A 9,813-nucleotide genomic window follows, 5' to 3' on the forward strand; every position below is an offset into this window, starting at 1 on the left:
TACCAGTCACTACCAGTCTAGTCCCAGACACTCAGACTCTCTACCAGTCACTACCAGTATAGTCCCAGACACTCAGACTCTCTACCAGTCACTACCAGTCTAGTCCCAGGTACTCTGACTCTCTACCAGTCACTACCAGTCTAGTCCCAGGTACTCAGACTCTCTACCAGTCACTACCAGAATAGTCCCAGATACTCAGACTCTCTACCAGTCACTACTAGTCTAGTCCCAGATACTCAGACTCTCTACCAGTCACTACTAGAATAGTCCCAGATACTCAGACTCTCTACCAGTCACTACTAGTATAGTCCCAGATACTCAGACTCTCCACCAGTCACTACCAGTATAGTCCCAGATACTCAGACTCTCTACCAGTCACTACCAGTATAGTCCCAGACACTCAGACTCTCTACCAGTCACTACTAGTCTAGTCCCAGACACTCAGACTCTCTACCAGTCACTACCAGTCTAGTCCCAGATACTCAGACTCTCTACCAGTCACTACTAGTATAGTCCCAGACACTCAGACTCTCTACCAGTCACTACCAGTATAGTCCCAGACACTCAGACTCTCTACCAGTCACTACCAGTCTAGTCCCAGATACTCAGACTCTCTACCAGTCACTACCAGTATAGTCCCAGATACTCAGACTCTCTACCAGTCACTACCAGTATAGTCCCAGATACTCAGACTCTCTACCAGTCACTACTAGAATAGTCCCAGATACTCAGACTCTCTACCAGTCACTACCAGTATAGTCCCAGATACTCAGACTCTCTACCAGTCACTACTAGAATAGTCCCAGATACTCAGACTCTCTACCAGTCACTACTAGAATAGTCCCAGATACTCAGACTCTCTACCAGTCACTACTAGAATAGTCCCAGATACTCAGACTCTCCACCAGTCACTACCAGTATAGTCCCAGATACTCAGACTCTCTACCAGTCACTACTAGAATAGTCCCAGATACTCAGACTCTCTACCAGTCACTACCAGTCTAGTCCCAGATACTCAGACTCTCTACCAGTCACTACCAGTATAGTCCCAGATACTCAGACTCTCTACCAGTCACTACTAGTATAGTCCCAGACACTCAGACTCTCTACCAGTCACTACCAGTATAGTCCCAGATACTCAGACTCTCTACCAGTCACTACTAGAATAGTCCCAGATACTCAGACTCTCTACCAGTCACTACCAGTCTAGTCCCAGGTACTCTGACTCTCTACCAGTCACTACCAGTATAGTCCCAGATACTCAGACTCTCTACCAGTCACTACTAGAATAGTCCCAGATACTCAGACTCTCTACCAGTCACTACTAGTATAGTCCCAGATACTCAGACTCTCTACCAGTCACTACTAGAATAGTCCCAGATACTCAGACTCTCTACCAGTCACTACTAGAATAGTCCCAGATACTCAGACTCTCCACCAGTCACTACCAGAATAGTCCCAGATACTCAGACTCTCTACCAGTCACTACCAGTATAGTCCCAGATACTCAGACTCTCTACCAGTCACTACCAGTATAGTCCCAGACACTCAGACTCTCTACCAGTCACTACCAGTATAGTCCCAGACACTCAGACTCTCTACCAGTCACTACCAGTCTAGTCCCAGATACTCAGACTCTCTACCAGTCACTACCAGTATAGTCCCAGACACTCAGACTCTCTACCAGTCACTCCCAGTATAGTCCCAGATACTCAGACTCTCTACCACTCACTACCAGTCTAGTCCCAGATACTCAGACTCTCTACCAGTCACTACCAGTATAGTCCCAGATACTCAGACTCTCTACCAGTCACTACTAGTATAGTCCCAGATACTCAGACTCTCTACCAGTCACTACCAGTATAGTCCCAGATACTCAGACTCTCTCCCAGTCACTACCAGTATAGTCCCAGATACTCAGACTCTCTACCAGTCACTACTAGTATAGTCCCAGAAACTCAGACTCTCTCCCAGTCACTACCAGTATAGTCCCAGATACTCAGACTCTCTCCCAGTCACTACTAGTCTAGTCCCAGACACTCAGACTCTCTACCAGTCACTACCAGTATAGTCCCAGACACTCAGACTCTCTACCAGTCACTACCAGTCTAGTCCGAGACACTCAGACTCTCTACCAGTCACTACCAGTCTAGTCCAAGACACTCAGACTCTCTACCAGTCACTACCAGTCTAGTCCCAGAAACTCAGACTCTCTACCAGTCACTACCAGTATAGTCCCAGACACTCAGACTCTCTACCAGTCACTACCAGTATAGTCCCAGATACGCAGACTCTCTACCAGTCACTACCAGTATAGTCCCGACACTCAGACTCTCTCCCAGTCACTACCAGCATAGTCCCAGATACTCAGACTCTCTACCAATCACTACCAGTATAGTCCCAAAACTCAGACTCTCTACCAGTCACTACCAGTCTAGTCCCAGATACTCAGACTCTCTACCAGTCACTACTAGTCTAGTCCCAGATACTCAGACTCTCTCCCAGTCACTACCAGTATAGTCCCAGATACTCAGACTCTCTACCAGTCACTACCAGTATAGTCCCGACACTCAGACTCTCTACCAGTCACTACTAGTCTAGTCCCAGATACTCAGACTCTCTCCCAGTCACTACTAGTCTAGTCCCAGATACTCAGACTCTCTCCCAGGCACTACCAGTATAGTCCCAGATACTCAGACTCTCTCCCAGTCACTACCAGTATAGTCCCAGACACTCAGACTCTCTACCAGTCACTACTAGTCTAGTCCCAGATACTCAGACTCTCTACCAGTCACTACCAGTCTAGTCCCAGATACTCAGACTCTCTACCAGTCACTACCAGTATAGTCCCAGGTACTCAGACTCTCTACCAGTCACTACCAGTATAGTCCCAGACACTCAGACTCTCTACCAGTCACTACCAGTATAGTCCCAGACACTCAGACTCTCTACCAGTCACTACCAGTCTAGTCCCAGATACTCAGACCCTCTACCAGTCACTACCAGTATAGTCCCAGATACTCAGACTCTCTACCAGTCACTACCAGTATAGTCCCAGACACTCAGACTCTCTACCAGTCACTACCAGTATAGTCCCAGACACTCAGACTCTCTACCAGTCACTACCAGTATAGTCCCAGACACTCAGACTCTCTACCAGTCACTACCAGTATTGTCCCAGATACTCAGACTCTCTACCAGTCACTACTAGTCTAGTCCCAGATACTCAGACTCTCTACCAGTCACTACTAGAATAGTCCCAGATACTCAGACTCTCTACCAGTCACTACTAGAATAGTCCCAGATACTCAGACTCTCCACCAGTCACTACCAGTATAGTCCCAGATACTCAGACTCTCTACCAGTCACTACTAGAATAGTCCCAGATACTCAGACTCTCTACCAGTCACTACTAGAATAGTCCCAGATACTCAGACTCTCTACCAGTCACTACTAGTATAGTCCCAGATACTCAGACTCTCCACCAGTCACTACCAGTATAGTCCCAGATACTCAGACTCTCTACCAGTCACTACCAGTATAGTCCCAGATACTCAGACTCTCTACCAGTCACTACCAGTCTAGTCCCAGATACTCAGACTCTCTACCAGTCACTACCAGTATAGTCCCAGATACTCAGACTCTCTACCAGTCACTACTAGAATAGTCCCAGATACTCAGACTCTCTACCAGTCACTACTAGAATAGTCCCAGATACTCAGACTCTCTACCAGTCACTACTAGTATAGTCCCAGATACTCAGACTCTCTACCAGTCACTACTAGAATAGTCCCAGATACTCAGACTCTCTACCAGTCACTACTAGAATAGTCCCAGATACTCAGACTCTGCACCAGTCACTACCAGTATAGTCCCAGATACTCAGACTCTCTACCAGTCACTACTAGAATAGTCCCAGACACTCAGACTCTCTACCAGTCACTACTAGAATAGTCCCAGATACTCAGACTGTCTACCAGTCACTACTAGAATAGTCCCAGATACTCAGACTCTCCACCAGTCACTACCAGTATAGTCCCAGATACTCAGACTCTCTACCAGTCACTACTAGAATAGTCCCAGATACTCAGACTCTCTACCAGTCACTACCAGTCTAGTCCCAGGTACTCTGACTCTCTACCAGTCACTACCAGTAGAGTCCCAGATACTCAGACTCTCTACCAGTCACTACTAGAATAGTCCCAGATACTCAGACTCTCTACCAGTCACTACTAGTCTAGTCCCAGATACTCAGACTCTCTACCAGTCACTACTAGAATAGTCCCAGATACTCAGACTCTCTACCAGTCACTACTAGAATAGTCCCAGATACTCAGACTCTCCACCAGTCACTACCAGTATAGTCCCAGATACTCAGACTCTCTCCCAGTCACTACTAGTCTAGTCCCAGATACTCAGACTCTCTACCACTCACTACTAGTCTAGTCCCAGACACTCATACTCTCTACCAGTCACTACCAGTATAGTCCCAGATACTCAGACTCTCTCCCAGTCACTACTAGTCCAGTCCCAGACACTCAGACTCTCTACCAGTCACTACTAGTCTAGTCCCAGACACTCAGACTCTCTACCAGTCACTACCAGTCTAGTCCCAGATACTCAGACTCTCTACCAGTCACTACCAGTCTAGTCCCAGACACTCAGACTCTCTACCAGTCACTACCAGTCTAGTCCCAGATACTCAGACTCTCTACCAGTCACTACTAGAATAGTCCCAGATACTCAGACTCTCTACCAGTCACTACCAGTATAGTCCCAGACACTCAGACTCTCTACCAGTCACTACTAGAATAGTCCCAGATACTCAGACTCTCTACCAGTCACTACTAGTATAGTCCCAGATACTCAGACTCTCTACCAGTCACTACTAGAATAGTCCCAGATACTCAGACTCTCCACCAGTCACTACCAGTATAGTCCCAGATACTCAGACTCTCTACCAGTCACTACCAGTATAGTCCCAGATACTCAGACTCTCTACCAGTCACTACCAGTATAGTCCCAGACACTCAGACTCTCTACCAGTCACTACCAGTATAGTCCCAGATACTCAGACTCTCTACCAGTCACTACTAGAATAGTCCCAGGTACTCAGACTCTCTACCAGTCACTACCAGTATAGTCCCAGATACTCAGACTCTCTACCAGTCACTACTAGAATAGTCCCAGATACTCAGACTCTCTACCAGTCACTACCAGTCTAGTCCCAGATACTCAGACTCTCTACCAGTCACTACCAGTATAGTCCCAGATACTCAGACTCTCTACCAGTCACTACTAGAATAGTCCCAGATACTCAGACTCTCTACCAGTCACTACTAGTCTAGTCCCAGATACTCAGACTCTCTACCAGTCACTACTAGAATAGTCCCAGATACTCAGACTCTCTACCAGTCACTACTAGAATAGTCCCAGATACTCAGACTCTCTACCAGTCACTACCAGTATAGTCCCAGATACTCAGACTCTCTACCAGTCACTACCAGTATAGTCCCAGATACTCAGACTCTCTACCAGTCACTACTAGAATAGTCCCAGACACTCAGACTCTCTACCAGTCACTACCAGTCTAGTCCCAGACACTCAGACTCTCTACCAGTCACTACCAGTCTAGTCCCAGATACTCAGACTCTCTACCAGTCACTACCAGTATAGTCCCGACACTCAGACTCTCTACCAGTCACTCCCAGTCTAGTCCCAGATACTCAGACTCTCCACCACTCACTACCAGTCTAGTCCCAGATACTCAGACTCTCTACCAGTCACTACCAGTCTAGTCCCAGATACTCAGACTCTCTACCAGTCACTACCAGTATAGTCCCAGAAACTCAGACTCTCTCCTAGTCACTACCAGTATAGTCCCAGATACTCAGACTCTCTCCCAGTCACTACCAGTATAGTCCCAGATACTCAGACTCTCTACCAGTCACTACCAGTATAGTCCCAGAAACTCAGACTCTCTCCCAGTCACTACCAGTATAGTCCCAGATACTCAGACTCTCTCCCAGTCACTACCAGTATAGTCCCAGATACTCAGACTCTCTACCAGTCACTACCAGTATAGTCCCAGATACTCAGACTCTCTACCAGTCACTACCAGTCTAGTCCGAGACACTCAGACTATCTACCAGTCACTACCAGTCTAGTCCAAGACACTCAGACTCTCTACCAGTCACTACCAGTCTAGTCCCAGAAACTCAGACTCTCTACCAGTCACTACCAGTATAGTCCCAGACACTCAGACTCTCTACCAGTCACTACCAGCATAGTCCCAGATACACAGACTCTCTACCAGTCACTACCAGTATAGTCCCGACACTCAGACTCTCTACCAGTCACTACTAGTCTAGTCCCAGATACTCAGACTCTCTCCCAGTCACTACTAGTCTAGTCCCAGATACTCAGACTCTCTCCCAGTCACTACCAGCATAGTCCCAGATACTCAGACTCTCTACCACTCACTACCAGTATAGTCCCAAAACTCAGACTCTCTACCAGTCACTACCAGTCTAGTCCCAGACACTCAGACTCTCTACCAGTCACTACTAGTCTAGTCCCAGATACTCAGACTCTCTCCCAGTCACTACCAGTATAGTCCCAGATACTCAGACTCTCTACCAGTCACTACCAGTATAGTCCCGAAACTCAGACTCTCTACCAGTCACTACTAGTCTAGTCCCAGATACTCAGACTCTCTCCCAGTCACTACTAGTCTAGTCCCAGATACTCAGACTCTCTCCCAGTCACTACCAGTATAGTCCCAGATACTCAGACTCTCTCCCAGTCACTACCAGTATAGTCCCAGACACTCAGACTCTCTACCAGTCACTACTAGTGTAGTCCCAGATACTCAGACTCTCTACCAGTCACTACCAGTCTAGTCCCAGATACTCAGACCCTCTACCAGTAACTACCAGTATAGTCCCAGGTACTCAGACTCTCTACCAGTCACTACCTGTATAGTCCCGACACTCAGACTCTCTACCAGTCACTACCAGTATAGTCCCAACACTCAGACTCTCTACCAGTCACTACCAGTCTAGTCCCAGATACTCAGACCCTCTACCAGTCACTACCAGTATAGTCCCAGATACTCAGACTCTCTACCAGTCACTACCAGTATAGTCCCGACACTCAGACTCTCTACCAGTCACTACCAGTATAGTCCCAACACTCAGACTCTCTACCAGTCACTACCAGTCTAGTCCCAGACACTCAGACTCTCTACCAGTCACTACCAGTCTAGTCCCAGACACTCAGACTCTCTACCAGTCACTACTAGTCTAGTCCCAGATACTCAGACTCTCTACCAGTCACTACTAGAATAGTCCCAGATACTCAGACTCTCTACCAGTCACTACTAGAATAGTCCCAGATACTCAGACTCTCCACCAGTCACTACCAGTATAGTCCCAGATACTCAGACTCTCTACCAGTCACTACTAGAATAGTCCCAGATACTCAGACTCTCTACCAGTCACTACTAGAATAGTCCCAGATACTCAGACTGTCTACCAGTCACTACTAGAATAGTCCCAGATACTCAGACTCTCCACCAGTCACTACCAGTATAGTCCAAGATACTCAGACTCTCTACCAGTCACTACTAGAATAGTCCCATATACTCAGACTCTCTACCAGTCACTACCAGTCTAGTCCCAGGTACTCAGACTCTCTACCAGTCACTACCAGTATAGTCCCAGATACTCAGACTCTCTACCAGTCACTACCAGTATAGTCCCAGATACTCAGACTCTCTACCAGTCACTACTAGTCTAGTCCCAGATACTCAGACTCTCTACCAGTCACTACTAGAATAGTCCCAGATACTCAGACTCTCTACCAGTCACTACTAGAATAGTCCCAGATACTCAGACTCTCTACCAGTCACTACCAGTATAGTCCCAGACACTCAGACTCTCTACCAGTCACTACCAGTATAGTCCCAGATACTCAGACTCTCTACCAGTCACTACCAGTCTAGTCCCAGGTACTCTGACTCTCTACCAGTCACTACCAGTATAGTCCCAGATACTCAGACTCTCTACCAGTCACTACTAGAATAGTCCCAGATACTCAGACTCTCTACCAGTCACTACTAGTCTAGTCCCAGATACTCAGACTCTCTACCAGTCACTACTAGAATAGTCCCAGATACTCAGACTCTCTACCAGTCACTACTAGAATAGTCCCAGATACTCAGACTCTGCACCAGTCACTACCAGTATAGTCCCAGATACTCAGACTCTCTACCAGTCACTACTAGAATAGTCCCAGATACTCAGACTCTCTACCAGTCACTACTAGAATAGTCCCAGATACTCAGACTGTCTACCAGTCACTACTAGAATAGTCCCAGATACTCAGACTCTCCACCAGTCACTACCAGTATAGTCCCAGATACTCAGACTCTCTACCAGTCACTACTAGAATAGTCCCAGATACTCAGACTCTCTACCAGTCACTACCAGTCTAGTCCCAGGTACTCTGACTCTCTACCAGTCACTACCAGTATAGTCCCAGATACTCAGACTCTCTACCAGTCACTACTAGAATAGTCCCAGATACTCAGACTCTCTACCAGTCACTACTAGTCTAGTCCCAGATACTCAGACTCTCTACCAGTCACTACTAGAATAGTCCCAGATACTCAGACTCTCTACCAGTCACTACTAGAATAGTCCCAGATACTCAGACTCTCCACCAGTCACTACCAGTATAGTCCCAGATACTCAGACTCTCTCCCAGTCACTACTAGTCTAGTCCCAGATACTCAGACTCTCTACCACTCACTACTAGTCTAGTCCCAGACACTCATACTCTCTACCAGTCACTACCAGTATAGTCCCAGATACTCAGACTCTCTCCCAGTCACTACTAGTCCAGTCCCAGACACTCAGACTCTCTACCAGTCACTACCAGTATAGTCCCAGACACTCAGACTCTCTACCAGTCACTACTAGAATAGTCCCAGATACTCAGACTCTCTACCAGTCACTACTAGAATAGTCCCAGATACTCAGACTCTCCACCAGTCACTACCAGTATAGTCCCAGATACTCAGACTCTCTACCAGTCACTACTAGAATAGTCCCAGATACTCAGACTCTCTACCAGTCACTACTAGAATAGTCCCAGATACTCAGACTCTCTACCAGTCACTACTAGAATAGTCCCAGATACTCAGACTCTCCACCAGTCACTACCAGTATAGTCCCAGATACTCAGACTCTCTACCAGTCACTACTAGAATAGTCCCAGATACTCAGACTCTCTACCAGTCACTACCAGTCTAGTCCCAGATACTCAGACTCTCTACCAGTCACTACCAGTCTAGTCCCAGATACTCAGACTCTCTACCAGTCACTACCAGTATAGTCCCAGACACTCAGACTCTCTACCAGTCACTACCAGTATAGTCCCAGATACTCAGACTCTCTACCAGTCACTACCAGTCTAGTCCCAGGTACTCTGACTCTCTACCAGTCACTACCAGTATAGTCCCAGATACTCAGACTCTCTACCAGTCACTACTAGAATAGTCCCAGATACTCAGACTCTCTACCAGTCACTACTAGTCTAGTCCCAGATACTCAGACTCTCTACCAGTCACTACTAGAATAGTCCCAGATACTCAGACTCTCTACCAGTCACTACTAGAATAGTCCCAGATACTCAGACTCTGCACCAGTCACTACCAGTATAGTCCCAGATACTCAGACTCTCTACCAGTCACTACTAGAATAGTCCCAGATACTCAGACTCTCTACCAGTCACTACTAGAATAGTCCC

The sequence above is a fragment of the Salmo salar genome, chromosome ssa02 (assembly GCF_905237065.1).
Source record: "Salmo salar chromosome ssa02, Ssal_v3.1, whole genome shotgun sequence".
NCBI classification, from domain to species: domain Eukaryota; kingdom Metazoa; phylum Chordata; class Actinopteri; order Salmoniformes; family Salmonidae; genus Salmo; species Salmo salar.